We start from the raw sequence: 14130 nt of genomic DNA, 5'->3' as shown, positions 1-14130 counted from the left end.
AAAATTACTGCTGCAACAAAATGGGGACCATTGTCCGACCAAATTACCCTTGGAAGCCCAAATCGTGGAAAGAATTCTTTTACCATAGTCTTTGCAGTGGTCATGGCAGTAGCATCTTTAACGGGGAAAGCCTCGACACATTTACTAAAAGCACAAATAATCACTCCACCCTTCCTCATCGTGGGGCGAGGGCAGGAGCCCCCCCAGCACCACCAGCCCAGCAGAGGAACCACGCGCCGAGCGGGGAACTCGGACAGGGCCTGCCTGACCCTGTCCCCACACGGCGCCTGACTCGCCCATGAAACCGAGGCTGAGCCTCAAGTTCATCAGCTGGAACCGCCGGCAGGCGGATTACGCCGGCGGCCAGCTCGAAGGCCATTCTAAGGCCTGTTGGGTGCCTGCTAACCCCCCACTGCACCCTTCCTCATCGTGGGGCGAGGGCAGGAGCCCCCCCAGCACCACCAGCCCAGCAGAGGAACCACGCGCCGAGCGGGGAACTCGGACAGGGCCTGCCTGACCCTGTCCCCACACGGCGCCTGACTCGCCCATGCCGGGCGCAGCGCGGCGTGAAACCGAGGCTGAGCCTCAAGTTCATCAGCTGGAACCGCCGGCAGGCGGATTACGCCGGCGGCCAGCTCGAAGGCCATTCTAAGGCCTGTTGGGTGCCTGCTAACCCCCCACTCCACCCTTCCTCATCGTGGGGCGAGGGCAGGAGCCCCCCCAGCACCACCAGCCCAGCAGAGGAACCACGCGCCGAGTGGGGAACTCGGACAGGGCCTGCCTGACCCTGTCCCCACACGGCGCCTGACTCGCCCATGCCGGGCGCAGCGCGGCGTGAAACCGAGGCTGAGCCTCAAGTTCATCAGCTGGAACCGCCGGCAGGCGGATTACGCCGGCGGCCAGCTCGAAGGCCATTCTAAGGCCTGTTGGGTGCCTGTTCGGAGCCATAGGAGCCAGGGGCCAGAAACTCTGCCCTTACCAATCCAGAGCCACCATGAGCAGGAGCTCCTTCCATCTACTGCTGGAGCTGCTGACACCAGGTATGTCACAAGTCACTAGCTACAGCACGAGCGTGCGTCTTGAAGGCAACACGCGGCAAATTATTTAGTAATATCCGCACTGCTCCAGCGTTGCCCAGTGCGGCCTTTCCTGCCAGGATCTGCCCCATTAATGCATTCAAAGTGCATCCAGCCACCAATCGAAGCCCCGAGGTCCACACCATTTAAAGATGGCTGTCCGCCGCATCTTTAGCCCTCCATCCGGCCCCGCAACCCTGCAAACATCGTGATTGGCCCCTCTCCTCTATTGGGAGCCAACCACAAGCCAGCAGGTTCCGAACCGGCCCACCTCGAAGGCACTGTGCACTGTGCCTATCTCTAGCCTGTATACGCCACCGAGCATAGGGCTAGATCCCCTGCCCATCTCCTCTGGGGTAAACATACCGCCCCTTACAGCAACCTTTTTTCAACTGTTTCAGCCAGCAACCTGAACTGTTTCAAGCCTTCACTGAACCCTGTTCTCGCAGTACTGAACTGCTCACGTTGTGTAGTGCCTTATGGTCGCTTAGAGACCACTGTGACCATTTGTGTTGTGCCTTATGGTCGCCTAGAGACTACTGTGACATTGTGTAGTGCCTTATGGTCGCGTAAAGACCACTGTGACATTGTGTAGTGCCCTATGGTCGCTTAGAGACCACTGTAACATTGTGTAGTGCCTTATGGTCGCTTAGAGACTACTGTGACATTGTGTAGTGCCTTATGGTCGCGTAGAGACCACTGTGACCACTTGTGTTGTGCCTTATGGTCGCTTAGAGACTACTGTGACATTGTGTAGTGCCTTATGGTCGCGTAGAGACCACTGTGACCACTTGTGTTGTGCCTTATGGTCGCTTAGAGACTACTGTGACTTTGTGTAGTGCCTTATGGTCGCTTAGAGACTACTGTGACATTGTGTAGTGCCTTATGGTCGCTTAGAGTACACTGTGTATTAGTACTGGGTATCAGCACTGTGCACTAGCATTTCTCCGATTCTCTGCGCTAGTACCCTCACTGCAGCACCATTGTGGACTAACATTGCGCACTAGCTTCTCTCTGATGATTTTGTGCGTCAGTTCCCTCTAAACTCAGACATGATAACCTGGACCTTCCTCATTATGTTCCCATTCTGCCTGGTCCCCCATGACACCCCTTGTACAGGGCCACACTTTCGCTTACACCCCAACGGCCTCAGCAGACTAGCCTGCCCCAGACATTATCCCATACCCTGCCCCACCCCCTTCCTACCCAACATCAACCCCTTCCAGCCTACCTCCTCCATTGACTCTCATCGCATAGCAGACACCCCCAGCCCCCAAGAAGCATCACAAATTACTCCCATCGGCCAACCCACTATCAAGAACCTCACTACCAGCAGATCCTATCCCTGCTCAGGATTATCGAGATTCACCCGACTCAGATCCAGAACACACACACCCGCATCCTTCCCCAATCTAGGCAACAAACAAAACATAACCTTAACCAAATCTGCCCCTCATTGCACACCCCCTACACTTCCGACAGACCAGATATCACACGGCCTGATCGCACCCTCCCCCCGCACCCACACCAAAAAATCATGCATCACCACCAAAACCATTAAAGGTGCACTCATCAATGCGAGATCTGTAGTCGCCCATGCCTTAGACATTGCCGACATTATTACCGTCAATGATCTCGACTTCATAGCTATTACAGAGACCTGGCTCCACCCAGCATCTGGCCCCTCTCTATCACTTGCTATACCCAATGACTATACCATCTACCGTGCAGACAGACAAACAGCTAAAGGTGGTGGAGTAGCCGTTATTGCAAAAAGTTCCATCAACATTAGACACATACAAAACCAATCACTGACATCAGCAGAATTACTCACCCTCAAACTATCCACAACGCACACAAGCACTATCACCATCCACCTCATTTACAGACCGCCAGGCCCCATACTATCCTTCAATGACGACATAGCCCTTCTACTCTCTAACAATATCAAACCTAACTCTCGACTACTCATCCTAGGAGACTTTAATCTAGGTCTCAATGATGAGAAAGATGACAAAGCTCACACTATCGCCAACACTATCTCAGAATTAGGACTCACCCACCATATCGCACAACCCACACACAACAAAGGCCGCATCCTTGACTGGATAGCTGACCTCAATTGTAACACTACCATCCTCTCCAACACTCCATGCGCCTGGACCGATCACCACCTTATTACCTTCACCATCAACAAAGGCACTCAAACACCAGTGCCCTCCTCCAATGCCCCACCCACACTCACAAGAAACAACAAAAATATCACACTAGAGAAACTCCTCCCGCTACTCCAACCCATCATCGACTTCTCACCCACCATGACCAACCCTACTGAATTAGTAGATTTATACAACACAACTATCCTTAAGGCCATAAACACCATAGCACCACTCAAGCTTCGGAAAGCCAAACCACGAGCACACCTCAATTCCTGGTTCACCCCCAAACTAAAAACACTCCGCAAAGCCAAAAGACAAGCTGAATTAGCATGGAAACAGTCACCATCCACTATTAATAAGACATCCTACGCACTGGCCTCGAACATCTATAAATCAGCCATCACCCAGTCTAAAAAAAACATGTACAATGAAAGAATCAGCAACGCCAAATCTAATACCAAAGAGCTCTTCAATATCCTGAGAGAACTCGAATCACCCTCCCCCATTCCAGACACTTGCAACAAAGACATCCACTGGTGCACGAACATCCAGGAAGCACTCCTAGGCAAAATTGCCACGCTACAAGCCAAAATCCTGACAAAGAAAGAAAGCCTCACCCTCTCCGATAACACCACCCCCTCTACACACACCCACACCACCCCCCAAAATGATGACAATAACCTCTTTGAGTTTTCCACCATAACCATTAAAGAGGTTGAAGAAATAATCTACTCTCTTAAACCGTCCAAATGCCAAGGCGACACTTGCCCAGCCCCTATCATTAAAGATGCAGCCAAACAACTTGCTCCCTTCATCACCTCCCTCATCAACGCATCTTTCACCTCCAACATAGTGCCCAACAACCTCAAGGACTCCTGGGTTCTTCCTTTACTTAAGAAGCCCACCCTTGACCCTAATGTCCCCACCAACTACAGACCCATAACGACTGTACCCTTCCTACTAAAAATCCTCGACAGAGCTGCCTATCTCCAGATACAGAACCACCTTGAGAAAAATAACTTACTAGGACTCAGACAATCAGGATTCCGCCCCAAACACGGCACTGAGACCGCCCTGATTGACCTTAAGACACAGATGGACAACATTAAAGACAATGGTAAACTAGCCCTCCTTCTCCTTCTTGACTTATCGGCCGCCTTCGACCTGGTCAACCACGACATCCTCTGCAAACATCTATCCTCAGCAGCCAAATTTTCAGATAACGCCAACGCATGGATCCATTCCTTCCTTAACAACAGATCCATGAGAGTCTTCGCACCCACAGCCTCTGCCATCCCAGCCCCAGTCACTTGCGGTGTCCCCCAGGGCTCCTGCGTCTCCCCCACTCTATACAATGTATTCACGAAACCCCTCTTTGACATACTGGACCGCTTGGGTGTCATCTACACCAACTACGCAGATGACACCCAAATACTGATCCCTTTAACAGGCGACTACTCCACCGACCTCACTGCTCTCAACAACATTTATTCCATTATCCAAGAATGGATGGCCAAGCATGGCCTATGCCTTAATGACGACAAGACCGAGCTTCTTCTCCTAGGTTCCCAACCCAGACTTAATAAACTCGACAAACTCTATCAAGCATTCACTATAGACGGCAATAACATCATCGTCTCTAACAGCGTCAAAACCCTAGGAATCTACCTCGACTCCTCCCTCACACTGACAAGACAGATCAATTCCATCTCATCAGCCACTGCTTACACTTGTAAACTCATCAATGCCAGCAGACCCTACCTCTCACCATCCAACTGCATCACCTTAGCCAGAGCGCTAGTCCTTTCCAAAGTTGACTACTGCAATGCGCTATACTTGGGAACCAGTCAGAAAAACATCAACAAACTACAAGTCATACAAAACAACGCCTTGCGAGCAGCCCTGAACATACCCAAACATGAACACATCTCGGACGCCAGACGCACCTGCCATTGGCTATCCATACCACAAAGAATTGAATATAAAACCATCTCACTCACACACAAATGCCTAGCTAACCAAGCACCCAGATACCTATCCGACAACCTCAAGCACCACACCCCAGCGCGCCCTACCAGATCAGCTCAAACACACTGCTTAAATATCCCAAGATTTAAGCTCCAAAAAGCAGGTGGCTCCAGCTTCCCCGTGCTTGCCTCCAAACTTTGGAATTCACTTCCACTCGAGCTGAGATCAGAACCGTCCTTTCACAGATTTAGACACAACACCAAAACTTGGCTTCTATCCAAAGAAACTGCCTAGCCCTACCTCACTAGCATGCACCAAGACTGTAAATTTGTAAATATGTAATTGATTTGTACATTTCTGCTGCATTATTCTTGTTGTATTCATTATTCTTGTTGTATTCATCGCAAGCGCCTGGATGCCCTAGGGCCAGGCGGCGCTATACAAATAATAAACTAAACTAAACTAAACTAAACAAGAACATATTTTAGATTGTTACACCGTTCCATCTCAATAAAATCAAAGTGGATGACCTCGAAGGGAACAGAAGGGGGCCCAAAGCTACCCCTTGGAGTTACTGTCCCCTTCCCCACATTGTGCTGTAAACAAATCATACAATTCTGAACATGTCACTGTGCAGTCTTCAAAATTTTATCATTCACCCAGACTTGTTCTAGCATTTTCGTGATCTGTTGAGCACACACATGCGTAGGACCGTGTGCCATCGTAACCATTGCCAGCACATATGAATCAGGGAGCAACCATTTTCCTTCAGATGTATCCACCCAACACCCATCATCATCCAGTTTCCACATTCCTTCGGCCCACCTTTTAGACTCTTCTATTGTGGCATCAGTTTGAATATCTTGCACAGACCCAATACCCTCATCCATTACATAGGCATCTTTTGTTTCCCTTAGAGCATACATGTCTGCGCTAAGGTCTGTAGCCGTTTGCCTGGCTATCTGGTCAGCAAAAGCGTTCCCTTTTCCCACATCATCTATGACCTTACGATGTGCTGCACATTTCATGATCGCTAACTGCCTAGGGAGTGAGAGTGCCGAGAGCAATTGCACTATCAGGGGACCATGTTGGATCTTGGTCCCATGTGAGGTTAGGAACCCTCTTTCCGACCAGAGCCTCCCAAAGTTGTGGGCCACCCCAAAGGCGTACTGGCTATCAGCATATATGTTTACTATACGCCCTTCGGAGAGTTCACAAGCTCGGGTCAACGCTATAATCTCTGCGGCCTGCGCGGAGTTATGCGGAATTCTCTTAGTCTCAACAACCGTACTCAACGTAGTAACTGCGTAAGCAGCTGTAGATGTACCATCTGGAAGTTTGAAGCAGGAGCCATCACAAAACAGCTCCCCTTCTGCATTGTCCAAAAGAGTACCCATAAGATCTATCCTGCCCTTCGTTTCCTGTTCAGTGGTATACAGGCAGTCATGTAATTCTTCGTCACCGCAAACAGTATTTTGCGGGAAAGGTAGAAGTTCAGCCGGATTAAGAACACAACACCTCTTAATTTGAATGAATGTGAGGGGCAAACAGAATTAATTCATACCTTGTCAGTCGCGCAGAGGTTAGGTGTTGCGTTTGGGTTTTATTCAATAGGACATCTACAGAGTGAGGTACCATCAAAATTAATTCATGGCCTAGGACCATTCCCTCACTCTGTTTTATAGATGCGGCAGCAGCAGCGACAGCTCGCAAACATCTTGGCAAAGCGCATGAGACAGGATCAATGGCGGAGGAGTAGTAGCCGCACGGCCTATTCTTCCCTCCGTGTTCCTGTGTTAACACAGACAAAGCACATCCATCACATTCATGCACAAACAACACAAAGGCCTTGTCATAATTTGGAGTACCCAGAACCGGTGCAGAGCATAACACGGTTTTGAGAAGCTGAAATGATCGTTGATGTTCCGATTTCCATGGCAGTGGCAGAGAAATGCCCTTCTTCGTCAAAGCCAACGTCGGTTTTATCACTAGTGAAAAGTTCGGGATCCACAACCTACAGTAAGAAGCCATACCTATTAAGGCTCTGACTTCCTTCTGTGTATTTGGAACAGACATGCCAGAAATGTGTTTTATTCTTTCAGGTGTCAATCTTTTCCCCTCCTTTGACAGGAGGTAGCCTAAATAGGCGACCTCCTGACAGCAATATTGAAATTTTTTGAGCGAAGCTTTATGACCATTTTTAGCTAGATTAACAAGCAACAATACAGTGCCTTCTTTACAAGCACTTTCAGAATCTGCGGCCAAAAGCAAATCATCGACATACTGAAGTAGTGTACAAGTAGGTGGCAATTCAAGGGTGTCGAGCTGCTCTTTCAAAGCTCTACTATAAATGCTTGGACTTTCAGTATACCCTTGAAGTGCCCGAGTAAATGTAAATGAACGTCCTCCCAAGGTGAACGCGAACAAATATCTACTCTCCTTGTGTATAGGAATGCTAAAGAAAGCATTCTTTAAATCCAAAACACTAAAGTGCGCAGCCGTAGCAGGGATCATTGTTAGTAGCGTTGTTACATCAGGCAAAATTGGAAATTGTGGGGCGACAACTTTGTTAATAGCACGAAGATCAATTATGAACCGGTATGGGATTGCATTGTCACCTTTCTTGTATACAGGCAAAATCGGGCTGTTACATAAACTACCTGCAATTTCTTCAATTACCCCTCGATGCACAAAATCGGAGACAATGGGCCTCATTACAACCCAGGCGTTAAGGGTTTAACGGCGCCATCAGCGCCGTTAACCCTTAACGCCTGATTACCATTTTAACGCCTGCTTTTAGCAGGCGTTAAAATGCAAAGCGCTAACCCGCCTTGGTGCTAATTACGGCACCGTAATTTACGGTGCCGTAATTAGCGCCTTCCCCACTCCCATTATGCCCTATGGGGAAAAAATGGGAATGGGGAAGGGTAAATGGGGAATGGGGATTTACCGCCCCACTCACCTTGGAATGGGGTGGTAAATCCGCCATCCACCATGGTGTAAACAGAGTTTACACCATGGTGGTAAAGTAGGGAACTTACCGCCTGGGTTGTAATGAGGCCCAATGCACTTCAAAGCACGCTCGCCCTCAACTGATATTTTATACTGCGGAACGCGTGGTAATTTAACTCCACGTTTCAAAATTATTATAACGGGCTCAATCTGTAGTACCCCGACATCATTATCGTCAACTGCCCATAAACATTCCGGAACAACGCTAAACTCAGGAGGCAATGGTCGAATCAGAAACTGAGAATTGGGAAGTTGCTGTGGCGAAACCGTCAGTCGTACTCCATCAGAGGAACAATGAATTACTGCATTCAGTTTCTTCAACAAATTTAACCCCAGCAAATTCTCTCCACAGTTCGAAGTCAGGAGGAAGGGACAATGGTCCGTGAAGGGACCAAAGAAACAGACACCGGCGAAGAAACCGGGCAAGCAATTGGTATACATGAAAACCCTACAGAAACATTTGTTTGCCCTGACAGTGAATGTTTGGAACCCGGGAATGATCAATGGAGCACTTCTGTGCTCCAGTGTCTATCAAAAACTGATGTTTCCTATTCCCCACTAACAATTCAACGTAGGGACCTTTCTGATTAACGGGAATAGGTGAAGGTTCCAAACCCTGCTTCGGGCAGTCCTAACGAAATAAAATGTCGTCGGAAGGAAGCTCTTCAGAAAAGTAGGCAGCAGAAGGGTGATCAAATATGTTTCTTGCGTCCACACTCGAAGTCTGATTTTCACGTGAAAAAGGTTGCTGAGGATCTTGTGAAAACTGACCTCTATCAGGGCCCCCTGCTCCAGGGCGACCTCTAGGTCATCTACCCATACTCCCAAACGCATTGTTTGACTTTTGTCGAAGGACGGGGCACTGTGCTCGCCAATTATCTTCCTGGCAGCAATAGGCACATTGATTAATATTCACAGAACCCAAAGGAGCGTTTCCTTTTGGGACATACTGACCTCTGGTCTGTGTCATACCTCCTCTGGGATTTCTAACAATTTGTTGTAACAATACTTTAGTCTTCAAATCGCCTTTCCTCTTCTCTATTTTCTCCTTTTCATTATTAACACGGTTCTCATAATACTGAGCCATGTGCAAAACTTCAGATTGAGATTTCGCCTGCCAAGCGCTCTCAGAGGACATAATCTGTGACTGGATGTCGGGCAACAATCCACGTACAAATTTGTCCACAAACAACCTTTTCCCAGACTCTGTGCCCAAGTCCTGTCCACTGAAGTCAGAGAATACCTGTTCGAATCTATTAAAGAATTCGGTGGCACCTTCAGTTTTTCCTTGAACACAGGCCGTAAGCTTGTCCCAAATAATTATTTTCTCTGGAATTATAGTTTTCAATTTTGCGACAATTCTATCAGGCAAAGTAAGCATTACCTGAGGTGGTTTCTCACCAGCTGGTCTTTCCCCATCAAACCTAGTCATGTTAGCCCACGTATCTCCCAACCCTGGCACATCGTCAATTGTCCGAACCTGCTTCCATAAATCTACGGGTAGGAGTACAGGGAATAGCAAGTCAATATCACTTAAGGTGAACACAGAGGACTGCAAAACGGACTCTATCTCTTTGTAATTTGGAATTGATTGTCTAATAGTGTTCATGCCTGTCGTGAAAACGGGACGTGAACAAATTGCGATACATAATGCGCAGGGATATCCACAGCGGGTGCACCAGTCCCAGCATTAGCGGGAATCTCAACCTTTGGGACAAATGTCGGAGGAACCTCTCTCATAGGCAACTGAGATATAGGTAACTCCGACCGCTTACTAAGCAACAGAGCCAGGTCGAGCGCTAAGGCAGTCGAAGAAGTGTCGGGCGAAAAAGCCCTTTTACAAATTCCCAATAACTCTATAGGACAACTAACCTTCTTCCTTACACATTCTTCCTGCAGGAACTGTACCATTACCTGAATCACCTTCCTTTGCATTTCTACTGTATACTGACTATACGTATCATATACTTCATCTGGCGGTATCGATGAATCCGAGATCCATCGAATCGCATCTTTGGTACAAATTCGTACTTCCTCAGGTGCCGATCTACAACAGGGAAGGAACCGTTTCTGCACGTACATACTGTCGTCTTCATCATCCTCATCTCGTGATTTCTCAAAGTCCCTCCTATACTCAAACAATCTTTCAACATGACCATGTACTTTCTCCTCTGTGTCCCTCGAAAGTGCTAAAGTATTTAGATCCCTCACCCCTTGTGGGAGATCCGAATTTTGTAATCTACCCCACATCACACATAAATGAGTCCCCAAACCTTCGATAAAAACATTTTTCTCGGGAAAATTGTTCAAATTTGATAATGTGGAAAAAACATTAACTTGATCACCTTTCTCCATACAGTGCTTAGCCCATGCAAATAATTCTCCTTTCTTGTCTGCAGAAACAGTATTACGAGTGACAATCTTTGACCCCGCACCCTGATCAACTTCAGTCAATACAGAACCAGTGGGAGCAGAGGTGCGGGCAAATTCAATAAGGGTGCAACTATCGGCGCGGGAGGAAGGGGGGTGCGATAGGTGGAGGAACAATAACTAGAGGAATAGGAACAATAGGTTGTACAGGGGGAACAGGAATAACAGGAGGAACAACAGCAGGAATGGGCAAAGCACCCGGGAGAGGATCATACGGAGGTGGCGCAGAGGCACCAGGCCTGCGTTCGTTTAACAATTTTTCAATAAATTCTTCAGAAACATGGAAATCTTTAGAGGGATACATTTTCTGGATTCCGAGTGAAAAAGCCCTATCCATATTTTTAACTGACTCCGAATGTTTTTCCTTATCATATAACAACGCCTTTTCGGCATTTGTTTTATGACGGCGTGTATGTGTATCCCTGCTTTTAAGCTGCTGCAATGCTTCTTTTTTCCAATTCTGCAACACATCAAATGCTGCAGGTCTGGCCTTCTTTTTTAGCAAGACCGATTCTAGGTATTCAATACGGGGATCTCGTAACTACGATTGATTGGCCACTGAAATTCGGAGGCATGTCTGGTTTGTCTGTGCCCAATATCATTAAATACTATACTTCCAATGCCATACTTACAGTACATACTACATGCCGGCGACCCCTCCTGTGGTGCCGGGCGGCTAAATTCCAAAGATTGTCCATCGCTGCAGAACAGAGCCCTAAAGCAGATAGACAATTTCCCAGCCATTTCACAAAAAATTGGTGTTACCTGGTCAATAATTGTGTCTGCAGATACAATACGCCAAATTCAAATTGTCAGGGTTAAATTAAGAGCCGGGTCACGACTACACCTGACCAAACCTAAGGAGGACCGTACGGTTTACCAAAGAACTTACCTAACGAATTTTACCTTGTGTTTGTTGGTTTCGACAAATCTGCCCGCCTCAAAAATGGACCCTCGTCAAGATACCGTGTCAGACCACACGACTATCGTCCAAAGATCGGATCGTGCAGCGCTGCCGAGGTATCGCGTCTCGTTCGGTCGTGCCCGCAGTATCACACCGTCCGATCCCGGTTCGATAGTCTGCGTCAACCTTCAATGATCCGGCATCAATCTTGAGGGTCCCTATTCGGGCGCCAACTGTGGAAACAGAAAAATAATATGGGGCCGGGAAGCCCAAAAAGAAACACACCAACACAGGTTACAAAGAACATATAAGTGCTTTATTTAAAAGCTACAACAGTTACCAAAGTCAATTGACAAACGGATAGCTATTCGGCTCTCAGAGTAACGTAACAAACTTCAACGAAGGTTCGATGCATTAGTAAGAGAGACCGTACATTGGAATACTTGGGTCTTTTATATGATTTGTCCAGCCCTTGGCCAACCCTCTCGCGGGTTAACCATTCTTGGGATCGGGCCTATGGGTTCCTAGCCAGGTCAATCCTATAATATATGCATTTTGATTAGTTTCACTGATATAGTTTACATTTACACATAGGTCAGCAATAGGACAAGGTCTCAGTTCGCGACCCCGACAAGTGGCCTGCAGGCATATTAATTATTCGTGTGTACGGAGGTCACAACGGCCAGAATCTTACTCAGAATGTCATTCGGCCTCCATTTTGATGTTCAGGGTGACTTCCATATTACAAGAGAACCTAAAATGGCGGCTTAATCCAAGATGGCGACTTACATTACTTTCTCCAAGGTCAAGACCTTGCCGCAGAGTTTGTTCGCATATGATGTTTTAGACAACTTGGCGTAGGCCAATACACATACAATTGCTGCAATAGGAGGCGGAATATTTGTTTCAATTCCGACAAGGCAAGCAGCAAGGGGATAAAAGAAGAGGAGAAAACATGGCATCTGACGGGATGGAACACCAGGAACAAAACCCCAACACTAGCACCGGACTGCACACAACTCAGGGCACTTTCATGAAACCCTTCGAACCATTTGGGCCCAGAGCGGCACTTCGCTAGGAACTCTGGATTCAGCAATTCGAATGTATTTATTTATTTATTCTAGCATTTGTAGAGTGCACTACAGCCCACAGGCAACGAGGTGCTATAAGGTGTTTTTAAGAAGGCTTGCTTGAGGGTTACAGTAAGCGGCCACAAAGGTCTGTTTAAATACATTCGCTTATTCACATTTGCATGGTTACATATGATTCAGATTGATTGTTACAGTTGGTTACTAATCTTGTCTAGGTATATAGTCTCCTATACATGGTGAATACAGTAATAATGCATGCCTAGAGTGACAGGCTCTTTAGATGAAGAGCTTGGTTTTTAAGGCCTTGCGGAAGGCCGTGTGGGAGTCAATTGACCTCATCTGAGCTCGGAGGTTGTTCCAAAGGGTAGCCGCCATAGTGGGGAAGCTGGTGTCTCCTGAACGCACTCTCTGTGTGTGTGGAACAGTGATGCGGTTGGCATAGGCTGCCCTTGAGGGTCTGGAGACAGTTTGTCTAGTTATCCTCTGTGTCAGATAGGGAGGTGCTTGATCGTGAAGGCACTTGTGAGTAAGGGCCAGAGTTTTGAAGATCACCCTTTCCTTGATGGGGAGCCAGTGTACCTCCCTCCTGATCCCCGAAATGTGTTCCTTGCGCGAGGTGCCTGTGGCAGCCCTTAAGGCATTATTTTGGGCAATCTGGAGTTTGGCAAGGTTTTTTTGGGAGGTTCCAATGAACAGGGCATTGCAGTAGTGGAGTCTGGAGCCGATGTTGGCTCTGGCTATTGAGATGCAGTTTTGCCGTGATAAGAAGGGCCTGATGGCATTGATGAGTTTGGAGTGATAAGCTGCGGATGAGGCGATGGCATTTACCTGCCTGTCCATGGTGAGGCTGGGCTCGAGGTACACCCCCAGTGTTTTGATTGTTTGAGAGACTCTGATGGGGATATTGTCCACTGTGAAGGATTGGTATTTAGTATCAAGTTTGCCCAGAGTGGATGGGGAGCCGACAAGCAGGAGTTCAGTCTTATCGCTGTTTAAATAGAGCCAGTTCTCAGCCATCCATGATTGAATAGTGGCGTAGATGCTGTTGAGTGTGTCCAGGTCCTTGGTGTAGTCACCTGACAGGGGGATGAGAACATGTGTGTCATCTGCATAGTTTGTATATGAGATGCCCAGGGTGTCCTGAAAAGAGGTCTCGTGAAGAGGTTGTAGAGGTTGGGGGCTATGCAGGAGCACTGTGGGACTCCGCATTTGATGGGGCTTGGTGTTGCGTTGGCAGAGTCTGATAAGACCTTCATTACCCTCTCCTGAAGGAACGAGGAGATCCATTCACACGCTTTGGTTGAGAAGTGTGCTGAGGTTGTGAGATGGTGGCATAGTGTTTTATGCTCGACCAGATCGAAGGCCGCAGAGAGGTCTAGGAGCAGGAGGAGAGTTGGTTTGCCCGCGTCTCTTAGGTCATCTATTTGATTTTTTAGGTCAAGTAGTGCCGTCTCGGTGACGTGTTGCGGTCGGAAGCCAGACTGGCGAAG

Source organism: Ambystoma mexicanum, chromosome 5p (assembly GCF_040938575.1).
Source record: "Ambystoma mexicanum isolate Mex_15411 chromosome 5p, UKY_AmexF1_1, whole genome shotgun sequence".
NCBI classification, from domain to species: Eukaryota; Metazoa; Chordata; class Amphibia; order Caudata; family Ambystomatidae; genus Ambystoma; species Ambystoma mexicanum.
Note: the sequence above shows the minus strand (reverse complement) of the source record.